We start from the raw sequence: 12,998 nt of genomic DNA on the forward strand, positions 1-12,998 counted from the left end.
TAAACTAAATAAACTACCCAGTATGAACACTTGTATAGCCCTTATTAAAAACATTCGTTCCTCAAGTTGTAAAAATGTGCTAATAACGTTATTCTGAGAGTTATTTCCCTCTGCATTATGAACGCGCATCTAACCCACGGGACCGCGCCGCCCGGCACGTTCATGTTACGTGTTCAGCACTACATGCGTTTATCTTGACCCATGGATGCACAATAAGAACGGACCCATATCGCCTTACTGCCAGCCCACGGAGCTGTAATAATGGATATATTGCACATGTTTGCTGTAATTCATCATTTGTAAAATATTATACTACATGGGCTGTATGATTAAATCTTGTACCGTAAATCTTGTATTCAATAAACTTAATATTACCGACGTAGATTAACGTCCCTGTAGCTTCTTATTGCACTTGCAATATACCATTAAAGGAGTTGAACGTTGCTGTTTGCTATTACTATAATACCACGCAGGGATAAACCAGAGTTTACAACCTTTGCATGTGGGCACAACACGTTTTGACCCAGATTAATTAGCTATACCATGATATCGCCCGAGGAAGTCGTCATACTTATACATATATAAATAAAGATATATGTGTCAAAGCTCTAATCAAATTAACAGTTGTATTAATTATACTTGTATATGTATATATATATATATATATATATATATATATATATATATATATATATATATATATATATATATGTATATAGCCTGTGCTTTATATTTATACACACAAATGAACAACCTTGTGTGTGTCAAATAACAAGTTGTATTGTAGTGTTTATTTTAGTGTTGTGTTATGCTTATCCACATTTTGATTTCAGAGCACAGGAGAATGCTGGGCACAACATAAAGCTCAAAAGTGAAGCTGGCAATGCTGAACAAAACCATCTAGTTATAATATTTATTCAGCTGAAAAAGTCAAAGCTCTACGAAAATGTAATTAAAAATACATAAGCATTTTCAGGTAGAAAATCAGCATTTTATATAGAAATTCACAAAAATAAGAAATGTATACCTCTTATGGCTGGCATTGTAGAACTAGGTGGAAAAAATAGTGACAACAAATGTAAATACAATTTATATAGATCAAAAGGTAATATATATAATATTGATTGCAATTATTAGATTAAAAGATCCACCAATTATGATCAACAGGAAAGCCCTCTGAAGGCATGTTGTGGTTTGAAAAAAAGTTGAGGATGGGGTCCAGACAGTTAAATCAGGAGAGACTTCATTTTGTTTAAAGAACATTTATTGACACATGTCATATGATAAATGTTAAGTCTTTGGCGATTAGACCCCGATCCTGAAATCTTATATCTAAAGGGGGAAATGCAGCCGTGAGCATAGGGAACCTCCCCGGGGTCTAGACACTGGTGATGATGATGAAGATCTGGATTTGATGAGGAGATGGGATGAAGAGGAGGTGTGATGAGGTCTTTGGATTAGCTCTCCTGGCTCTGGATATGATGAACGGAGGTGGGTGGAGAAGAGGTGGATGGGGAGGAGGTGGATGGGGAGGAGGCGGGCGGCAGCATGAACACCTGAAATCACAGCTGACTGCAGGAGAGAGGAGAACCATTTTAAAGTTTGGCTGCAGCTCGGTGTTTGGCTGCTGGAGAATGAGGTGAATGTAATAGGTTAAAGAGAACGCCTGTGATGAGCTGATTATAAGCAGCTGCGGAGTGAATGTATACATACCCAGTCTTACTCTTGAGTTACCCACTCTTACTCTTGAGTTGTTTTACTCATCTTCCCCAGCCTCACCAGCCTCACCCAGCTGTGGTGTGTCTGTTCTCTTTCTTCTCAATTTTGGATGTGGCCCAGGAGGAAGCGCAGCCACTTCAAGACACTGGTACGGGCCTACGTGCTGACGACACGACCGTCATCGGCCAGATCACAGACGGCGAAGAGACGGCGTACAGAGAGGAGGTCGAAAACCTGACATCTTGGTGCCAGGATAACAACCTCCATCTCAACGTCAGCAAAACCAAGGAGCTGATTGTGGACTACAGGAAGCAGCAGGGAGAGGGACACGCCCCCATCGCCATCAATGGGACTACGGTGGAGAGTCAGCAGCTTCAGGTTCCTCTGTGTCCATCACGGACACGGCTGCATCACGGCCTGGTACGGCAGCTGCACCGCCCTTAATCGTAAGGCTTTACAGAGGCTGGTGAAAACTGCACAGAACATCACCAGGACGGAGCTGCCACCCATGGAGGAGCTTTACTCCCAGCGGCTCAGGAAGAAAGCCCTCAGTTTATGTTAATGTTAGAAATGTTTTGGCACATTTGTTCCTATTCTGCTAATGGTATATTGCAGGATATTTAAGTTTCCCATGTACTTTTTAAATTAATAATAGTATGTTCATCTTGATGTTTAACTTGTAATATTGTAATCATCTTAGTTAGAAATGCTGTTTCCACCCCAACCTCTGCTGCTGAATGATTTTATATATTGTTACTAAAAGTGCTTGTCTTTGATATTATAATGATTACACCAGAAAGTCACTCTTTGTGAGATTTATTTTTTCACATTTTTCCCAGCCACAAGATGATTTCATTCATTGGAGGCCTCAAAGCTGGGTGAGGGTATTGATGCACGGATCAATGCAATCCTTTACAACAGCATTCCACTATGGTTGGGGATGTCTGTAAAAAAAGGAGAAATAATCTTAAACAAAACAAGTGTCGCAATATAGGGAAACAAACTGTGACAAAAACATATCAATTAGTTCAGAATCAGAATACATTTACATTATTACAGCAGAAAAGAGCCAAAGACAGCCTAATGTTACTTAAAGTATGCATACAAAAAGTATTAAAGATTAAAAACAAGAAATTATAATAAAAACAGTTACACATTTTACAAAATACACATCCTGTAACAGTTTGGAGGATTTAGCAGCCAGGTATATTACACAGTTTTAGCGGCATATATATATATATATATACACATGGTTGGTATTTAACAACAAGGGGTGTTGTACTGTGTGATATTGGTATTTATGGAAACATTTTACACCTTTCCTTCAAGTATTATACGTTGTAGTTACTTGTTGGGTACTTAACATGAATAATCACAGTTACTATCCTTTCACTCCATCACATTTCAAAGAGAAATAGGCTATTGTTATTTTAACTCCACCACAGTAATCCATCATCAGCTTTACTTTTTAGATAAAGATTTAAATCACAATTGATCATAACTCAAAATACATATATTTTTATATATTACCAAGTGGTTTCATGTAGGCTACAACCCACACAAGTTTCATGCTAAATTAAGCTCTGTTGCTTGGATATCACTAGATCCTGTTACATCAGCGTAATATAAAAGTACATAACGACTGATGTGTAAATTAGCATAATTACTAGCTAGCCGCTAGCTGCTAACTGCCGCCTCGTCGTTAATATCAAATCCATCATAACAACCCATTACCATGCTGTCATGAACGCGCGGTGCTGTTACGTGTACGCAAATTGACGTGCTTGATGTGAACGAGCATTTTGGGGGGCATGTTTAAAGTTGCGCATGCGCTATGAGCGCACATACGGGTACTTCTCAGGCATGCCGGGTAATCTGTGACGTTTCGCTCTCTCAAAAGTTGGGCCATTTTGTCATCATGCGCGATTGAGCAACTCTCATAGGAATGAATGAGGCCCCGCCTCCCAGGCTGTATCCAGTTCTTATTATACATCCATGATTTCACATCAACAGTAAGTCCGGTTAACTAAAATGTCCGTGCGGAACAATACCCCCAACCCATAGATCCGTGGGTGAATAATGTCAATCACCATATTACACACACCCCTTCACATTTACATTTTAATGTACATTAAAGTATTTCGTGAGGCCTTCTAAAATGTTTTTAAATATAATTAGGGTTGTAGTTGAAGAGTTTGTAAATTGCGTTGCCTGGCAACGCAATCGCACAACGTCACGTCCGTTAATTCCACATCCTCACCTCCACACACATGGATTAACATCGATTTAATACATTAATGTAGCCTTTGTTTCTGCTAAAAGAGGTGTCGACCAGCTAGGGCAACAAGAAAATCGGCGAAATCAAGTGTGATGATTAAAAAATAAATTAAAAACATCTAATTTTGACAATAAAAACCGACCAATAGGCGCGGTAGACCATTTGATGGCACTTCCGGGTATTTCTCCACTGGTTGAGCCATGTTAACAATACCGTGTAACTGTCACGTTTGAAGGGACGAAACCGTGACATATTCACGTCTCCCAGCATGGTAGATCGTCACATGTTCACGTCTTGCCGTGATACCGGGTTGGTTACAGTATGACCAGATTGTCCAAGAGGAGTAGTTGGGTAAAGGAATAACAAATCGATGAGGACTGTGATGGACAGATTCTCCTTCATTTTGACTCCAGGTTTATAGATTTGAAAGGCATGCCCATTTATTAATAATTAAACAGATGCGTGCTAACCCACCTCTGTCATTAAGATATTGAACATTTCCTTATAAATGAGAGTTTCCTGCCCCACACGGGGACCATATTTCTGTTGAAGGACAACTCAAGGTGTTGAATTTGTTTGTCAAATGAAATGTTTTGTGTAGTGCTGAAGTGTGGCGGTAAGTAAATACTGTGTGTGAGTGTGTGTGTGTGTGTGTGTGTGTGTGTGTGTGTGTGTGTGTGTGTGTGTGTGTGTGTGTGTGTGTGTGTGTGTGTGTGTGTGTGTGTGTGTGTGTGTGTGTGTGTGTGTGTGTGTGTACCCTGTGTCACAGACACACACTCACACTTGATAGGATATCTTCATGTCTTGCCTGAACTCACATGTGTCAAACTCAAGGCTTGGGGGCCAAATCAGGCCTGTGGTAGATTTAATTTCGGCCCGCAGGATAATTTGTAATGACTATTAGATCTGGCCCGCTGGTATATTGCACGCACACCTTCACTCCATCCTGAGGGTCTCCTCCGCTCAGAGCCTGACCCCAAACATTGATGACCTTGCACCCAAGATGAGATGCCAAGTATCTGAACTAGCATCACAGAGCAGCACACTGAGTTCACATGGATGTTTCCTTCTGCACTTTCTCTCTCACGACAACAGAGCATGTTTGGTTTGTTCTTTGAGGGAAATAGTTTTGTTGAAGCTGTTGTTGGCCTGTGGAGAAATGTAATCATAAGAAATGACTCAGAGCCATAAGAAATGAATGCAACTGATTATTTCATGTTTAATGTTGTTTTTATAGGCAATCATTTAATCTTTGTTAGTTCCAGGTTTAATATGTGCAATAAGTTCATTTCAATAAGTTCTGCAATAAACATTGAACCAGTCCGGCCCTCGACTAGTACCGGTTTTTAAATGTTGGCCCACTGTGTATTTGAGTTTGACAGCCCTGCCTTAACTTTTCCTGTAAAATATCCTCCATCTTTGTGAATAGTACAGAAATACGTGGTTCCACATGGACGCATCTGATGAATTGGTATCAGAATCGTCAAAACCTTATTTACCAAAGGGGATATGAGGTTATTGGCTAATGGTTTGAAATGTTGTTGACTGGTGTTTCCGTGAACGCCCGAATGGTGCGTGACTTTAAATGTTGCAGCGTCAAGGAATAGACAGGCATTACCTTTGGTAAAGGATGGTCCAGTGTTTCCTAAAGGAGATGACAGAGGAAGCACTGAAGCTCCTTTCCTATCATCTAGAGAATCAGCTCTTATGGCTGCAGCTCAGAGCCTTTCGGGTCATTTCACTCCGATAGAAACCTTCCTGAGGGAGAAAGAATATTCAAAAAGCAACCTATGAGGCTAAGCTCTGCTTTGCATGGACTTTCTTAGACTGGAAAAGGGAGACGGTGACCTTGTGAAGGTCATGGATGTCACGGTCGCTCTGCATGCCAGCTGGGTTTTGCACACTAGTTGTGATTTGCCTACACAGAGATTCATCTGAGCTGTGATTGGTGCAGCCAGTCCGTGAATCGAGTATTTTAAATATCATCACCTGAAAACCCAGAGACTCAGCGCTGGCTTCCAATCTGTCATCATCCAAGGTGAGTGCTGGATTTGAATTGTATTACTTGTTATTCCCTGTACTTTGAACTGATGTCTTGCTTCCAGACTGCAGTGGGTTTGAGGGCAACACTACAGTTCAGTTACCAGTAAAGTCAGGTGATTAAGTGTTGGATAAAGAGCAGAGGTGGCAGAGAGCCGTACTCAAAGGTTGAAATGCTCATTTAGCAATTTGAGATTTAGTTTAGTCCAAAATATATTTTACCAATTTCATTACGATATTCTAATATTTTCAATAAAACCAAAGGTGGCATCCATAACATTTGCATGATAGACAAATGAATGCACTTCACTTACTGCATTATAGAATGTTCTCTAATGAATACACACTACAAAGTATACATAAATATAAATGCTGATGTGACTGCAGGTCTGTGGAAACCATGATGAGAAAACCCTCCGTCCTGCTGCTGCTGCTGTTTGCTGCCGTGTGCGGGTCTACTCTGAGACCTTACTTTAAACATTACGATGGATTGAAGACATGGAGTGAAGCACAGACCTTTTGCAGAGAAAAACACAGTGATCTGGCCACCATCAGAGCCGGAGAAACATTTGAGGTCAAACGTCGCTCATGGATCGGTTTGTTCAAAGAGACTCCAGACTGGAAGTGGAAATGGTCGGAAACAGACGAGTTCGTCAACTTCACCAACTCCCCCAACTGGAAAGAAGGTAAGTCTTGCTAGCAACAAACTCAAGGATATAGGATATTAGGCTTTTAAAGAGTCCTCTCCTGCTGATGTTCAGGTGTATATCAGTATGTAGTGTCTCTACTTTAAAGAGTCCTCTCCTGCTGATGTTCAGGTGTATATCAGTATGTAGTGTCTCTACTTTAAAGAGTCCTCTCCTGCTGATGTTCAGGTGTATATCAGTATGTAGTGTCTCTACTTTAAAGAGTCCTCTCCTGCTGATGTTCAGGTGTATATCAGTATGTAGTGTCTCTACTTTAAAGAGTCCTCTCCTGCTGATGTTCAGGTGTATATCAGTATGTAGTGTCTCTACTTTAAAGAGTCCTCTCCTGCTGATGTTCAGGTGTATATCAGTATGTAGTGTCTCTACTTTAAAGAGTCCTCTCCTGCTGATGTTCAGGTGTATATCAGTATGTAGTGTCTCTACTTTAAAGAGTCCTCTCCTGCTGATGTTCAGGTGTATATCAGTATGTAGTGTCTCTACTTTAAAGAGTCCTCTCCTGCTGATGTTCAGGTGTATATCAGTATGTAGTGTCTCTACTTTAAAGAGTCCTCTCCTGCTGATGTTCAGGTGTATATCAGTATGTAGTGTCTCTACTTTAAAGAGTCCTCTCCTGCTGATGTTCAGGTGTATATCAGTATGTAGTGTCTCTACTTTAAAGAGTCCTCTCCTGCTGATGTTCAGGTGTATATCAGTATGTAGTGTCTCTACTTTAAAGAGTCCTCTCCTGCTGATGTTCAGGTGTATATCAGTATGTAGTGTCTCTACTTTAAAGAGTCCTCTCCTGCTGATGTTCAGGTGTATATCAGTATGTAGGTCTCTACTTTAAAGAGTCCTCTCCTGCTGATGTTCAGGTGTATATCAGTATGTAGTGTCTCTACTTTAAAGAGTCCTCTCCTGCTGATGTTCAGGTGTATATCAGTATGTAGTGTCTCTACTTTAAAGAGTCCTCTCCTGCTGATGTTCAGGTGTATATCAGTATGTAGTGTCTCTACTTTAAAGAGTCCTCTCCTGCTGATGTTCAGGTGTATATCAGTATGTAGTGTCTCTACTTTAAAGAGTCCTCTCCTGCTGATGTTCAGGTGTATATCAGTATGTAGTGTCTCTACTTTAAAGAGTCCTCTCCTGCTGATGTTCAGGTGTATATCAGTATGTAGTGTCTCTACTTTAAAGAGTCCTCTCCTGCTGATGTTCAGGTGTATATCAGTATGTAGTGTCTCTACTTTAAAGAGTCCTCTCCTGCTGATGTTCAGGTGTATATCAGTATGTAGGTCTCTACTTTAAAGAGTCCTCTCCTGCTGATGTTCAGGTGTATATCAGTATGTAGTGTCTCTACTTTAAAGAGTCCTCTCCTGCTGATGTTCAGGTGTATATCAGTATGTAGTGTCTCTACTTTAAAGAGTCCTCTCCTGCTGATGTTCAGGTGTATATCAGTATGTAGTGTCTCTACTTTAAAGAGTCCTCTCCTGCTGATGTTCAGGTGTATATCAGTATGTAGTGCCTCTACTTTAAAGAGTCCTCTCCTGCTGATCTTCACCAACCTCCTCCTCACTTTCTATCAACAAAAGCAAAAACTGAAAAATAAAGAAAAGTGTCTGGTTTGTTATGTGAATCATGTCAAGCACTTTTTCTACTTCTTGCAGGTCAACCAAATCGCAATGATGAGCACTGTGGTTCAATCGAGGTTGCTCAAACATGGCATGACCATCCATGTGAGAGAACGCTCAGTTTCTTTTGTAACAATGAGACTCTGGTTCTGGTGAAGATGAAGAAGACGTGGGATCAGGCTTTAATGCACTGCAGGCTTCTGGAGGCTGAAAACCCAAATGACCCAGTGGACCTCCGCTGGAACTACCGCTACGACCTGGCCTCCCTGCACACTGAGGACGACCGCGCCTACGCACGCCTGAGGGCTGGAGAGGCTTCCACTGACCAGGTGACGGAGCTTTCTACACAGAGTTTGTGTTTTAGAGAAACTCCTCCTGTGTGTTGACATTTTGCACACTGTGATTTGTTCTAAGGCTGTCAGCGTTAACACTCGTTCTTCATCTGGAAACATTAAAGAGTTTAGAAAAATAAACACAAATTAATCCAATTATCCAGCTTCCTATAAAACTAGCATGGAATCACAGTATGAATACTACCATACGAGTATATGTGTAGTACACATTATACAGAGGGGGATCACAGTATGAATACTACCATACGAGTATATGTGTAGTACACATTATACAGAGGGGGATCACAGTATGAATACTACCATACAAGTATATGTGTAGTACACATTATACAGAGGGGGATCACAGTATGAATACTACCATACAAGTATATGTGTAGTACACATTATACAGAGGGTGATCACAGTATGAATACTACCATACAAGTATATGTGTAGTACACATTATACAGAGGGGGATCACAGTATGAATACTACCATACAAGTATATGTGTAGTACACTTTATACAGAGGGTGATCACAGTATGAATACTACCATACAAGTATATGTGTAGTACACATTATACAGAGGGTGATCACAGTATGAATACTACCATACAAGTATATGTGTAGTACACATTATACAGAGGGGGATCACAGTATGAATACTACCATACAAGTATATGTGTAGTACACATTATACAGAGGGGGATCACAGTATGAATACTACCATACAAGTATGTATGTAGTACACATTATACAGAGGGCGATCACAGTATGAATACTACCATACAAGTATGTATGTAGTACACATCATACAGAGGGGGATCACAGTATGAATACTACCATACAAGTATATGTGTAGTACACATTATACAGAGGGCGATCACAGTATGAATACTACCATACAAGTATGTATGTAGTACACATTATACAGAGGGCGATCACAGTATGAATACTACCATACAAGTATGTATGTAGTACACATCATACAGAGGGGGATCACAGTATGAATACTACCATACAAGTATGTATGTAGTACACATTATACAGAGGGCGATCACAGTATGAATACTACCATACAAGTATGTATGTAGTACACATCATACAGAGGGGGATCACAGTATGAATACTACCATACAAGTATATGTGTAGTACACATTATACAGAGGGCGATCACAGTATGAATACTACCATACAAGTATGTATGTAGTACACATTATACAGAGGGCCATCACAGTATGAATACTACCATACAAGTATGTATGTAGTACACATCATACAGAGGGGGATCACAGTATGAATACTACCATACAAGTATGTATGTAGTACACATTATACAGAGGGCGATCACAGTATGAATACTACCATACAAGTATGTATGTAGTACACATCATACAGAGGGGGATCACAGTATGAATACTACCATACAAGTATATGTGTAGTACACATTATACAGAGGGCGATCACAGTATGAATACTACCATACAAGTATGTATGTAGTACACATTATACAGAGGGCGATCACAGTATGAATACTACCATACAAGTATGTATGTAGTACACATCATACAGAGGGCGATCACAGTATGAATACTACCATACAAGTATATATGTAGTACACATTATACAGAGGGCGATCACAGTATGAATACTACCATACAAGTATATGTGTAGTACACATTATACAGAGGGCGATCACAGTATGAATACTACCATACAAGTATATGTGTAGTACACATTATACAGAGGGCGATCACAGTATGAATACTACCATACAAGTATGTATGTAGTACACATTATACAGAGGGCGATCACAGTATGAATACTACCATACAAGTATGTATGTAGTACACATCATACAGAGGGCGATCACAGTATGAATACTACCATACAAGTATATATGTAGTACACATTATACAGAGGGCGATCACAGTATGAATACTACCATACAAGTATATGTGTAGTACACATTATACAGAGGGCGATCACAGTATGAATACTACCATACAAGTATATGTGTAGTACACATTATACAGAGGGGGATCACAGTATGAATACTACCATACAAGTATATGTAGTACACATTATACAGAGGGGGATCACAGTATGAATACTACCATACAAGTATATATGTAGTACACATTATACAGAGGGCGATCACAGTATGAATACTACCATACAAGTATATGTAGTACACATCATACAGAGGGGGATCACAGTATGAATACTACCATACAAGTATATGTGTAGTACACATTATACAGAGGGCGATCACAGCAGCTTTGTCGATGCTTTAGCTTAGTGTCGGTTAATTGTCAGAGTTCATTCCAGTAATTCAGGAATCATGCTATAATAAACTTCTTTTATTACAACACAATGATTACATTTTAAATCCATGACACCACACATGCATGGTCCTTGTTCAATAAAGACGTGTGTACATAAATATCTCACCTCTCTGCTAAATGTGGTCAGGTGTGGACGGGCCTGCGCTTCCTGGCGGGTCAGTGGTTCTGGATGGGCGATGGAGCAGCCGTGCAGCTGAACAAGGAGATGCAATGTGACCGGACTCAGAGTTTCTGTGGCGTCCTGGTGAAGAACAGCAACAACCTCCACGAGACGGAGGACTGCAGCAAGAAGCTAAACTTCCTCTGTTACAGGAAACCTTGAAACAATCAATCTGTAGAAAAGCTCTTCTCCCTCTTCTAAGGTTCAGGTTGTATTTATGTGATTACTGTAGGCTAGCTCAACTAGGCGTGGACTGTCCTTTCTATTGTTTAATCAACTTCAATCAAGGTTTATTGATTATATATTCTTTCTCTGATATGAAGGAATTATCCTCTACAAAGGTCTACATATGTTCTTACATATTAAGGAAGTGGTCACAGGATAATACATTCAACATGTCCTTTTATTATTACATTGAGCTTTTCTTCACAGGAGGAGTTACCCCAGAGTCCGGATAGTTCATAAATGCATGTGTGCTATTTAGAAGTAAAGCATTCAGCCAGAAAACACTGGAGTTTCATTTGAATGTGGAACAATCCTTTTCATAGGTTCATTTTCAGATATATTATATGGTAAATTCCCCTGCTGTGGGACTTATAAAGGAATTCAGATTCTGTTTCTGATATATTTATACAAATAAAAGTTCTACATTGAGTTTTGTCATTATTGAATAAACTTCTAATAACTGATATCCCTGCTAGCTAGCTGAACTCCTCCTGAGTTGGATTGATTATGTACATTTAAAATGATCCTCAATGAGCATCGTTCACTTGTCCTCAGTGTTTATCAGGGAGTTGATCTGAACCATGGGGTCATTTTACAACATGGCCACCAGGGGGCGCTATGATGCTTCAGAAAACCTTCTCTCAGTGGGATGAGACTCTTTCCTGACTCGTTCAGCTTCATGGAGATCAAGCTGCAGACATGATCCACCAGCACCACGTGTTATTCACCATACCATGCAACATGAGTGTTTACGACGCTGTGCAGAGGCCCGTTTAGAAACTTGTGTCCGGACTGGGGGAAGTATAAATGAGTAAAAACTCACATGTAAAGAACTGGTTCTTCACAAATAATAAACCTCAGTTATTCAGTCATGACTATATCATACACGTTACAACTCTTCATTGTCAACATCTGACAGCCATCCCATACATAAGAACACATCAACAAGGTTCAAGGCTTTTATTTGTCTTACGAACATAGCTACAGTGTAGTTATGACAATGAAAATCTTAGGTCACAAGCTACTCCAACAGAGCAACACAATAAAACAGAAACACAGAAAAAATAGTGCAAGTAAATAATAATACAAAAACAAAAATAGTAACAAAGTGAAATAGTGAAATAGTGCAATAAGAGTCCATATACAAGTGATTGGAATATTACTAAGTACAGTAGCAGCCAGATGAATGTTATGGATGTTGTTCCAGTTCAGGTGTTAACCTCTTAAGCCCTGAGCCTGTTTTTCAGGTCTCAGGCTCGAAAATGACATTCCCAGAACAAATGACCATATCTTCCCTTCTAAAAGGGTTAAATTAATAATCTTTATTCTCAAAGTAATGATAAACCTATGAGTTAGATGTAGAAAAGTCAGAATCAATATAGATGTTTTTTATTTTAAAGAAAATTCAGATTTTACATAGTAAAAAACTGTAAATTATAGTGTCCGTCCAAAAATTCTTTTTTACTTATAGTGAAAACTTCCCTTGGATGATGGGTTAGTAGACTAAAAGCTTTAGGAATCCAAAGTACAACATATAATAAGTACCCTGTATCAAGATTGATGCAAAACAAGTTAAATTTGACCT

The sequence above is a fragment of the Trematomus bernacchii genome, unplaced genomic scaffold (assembly GCF_902827165.1).
Source record: "Trematomus bernacchii unplaced genomic scaffold, fTreBer1.1, whole genome shotgun sequence".
Classification (NCBI taxonomy): domain Eukaryota; kingdom Metazoa; phylum Chordata; class Actinopteri; order Perciformes; family Nototheniidae; genus Trematomus; species Trematomus bernacchii.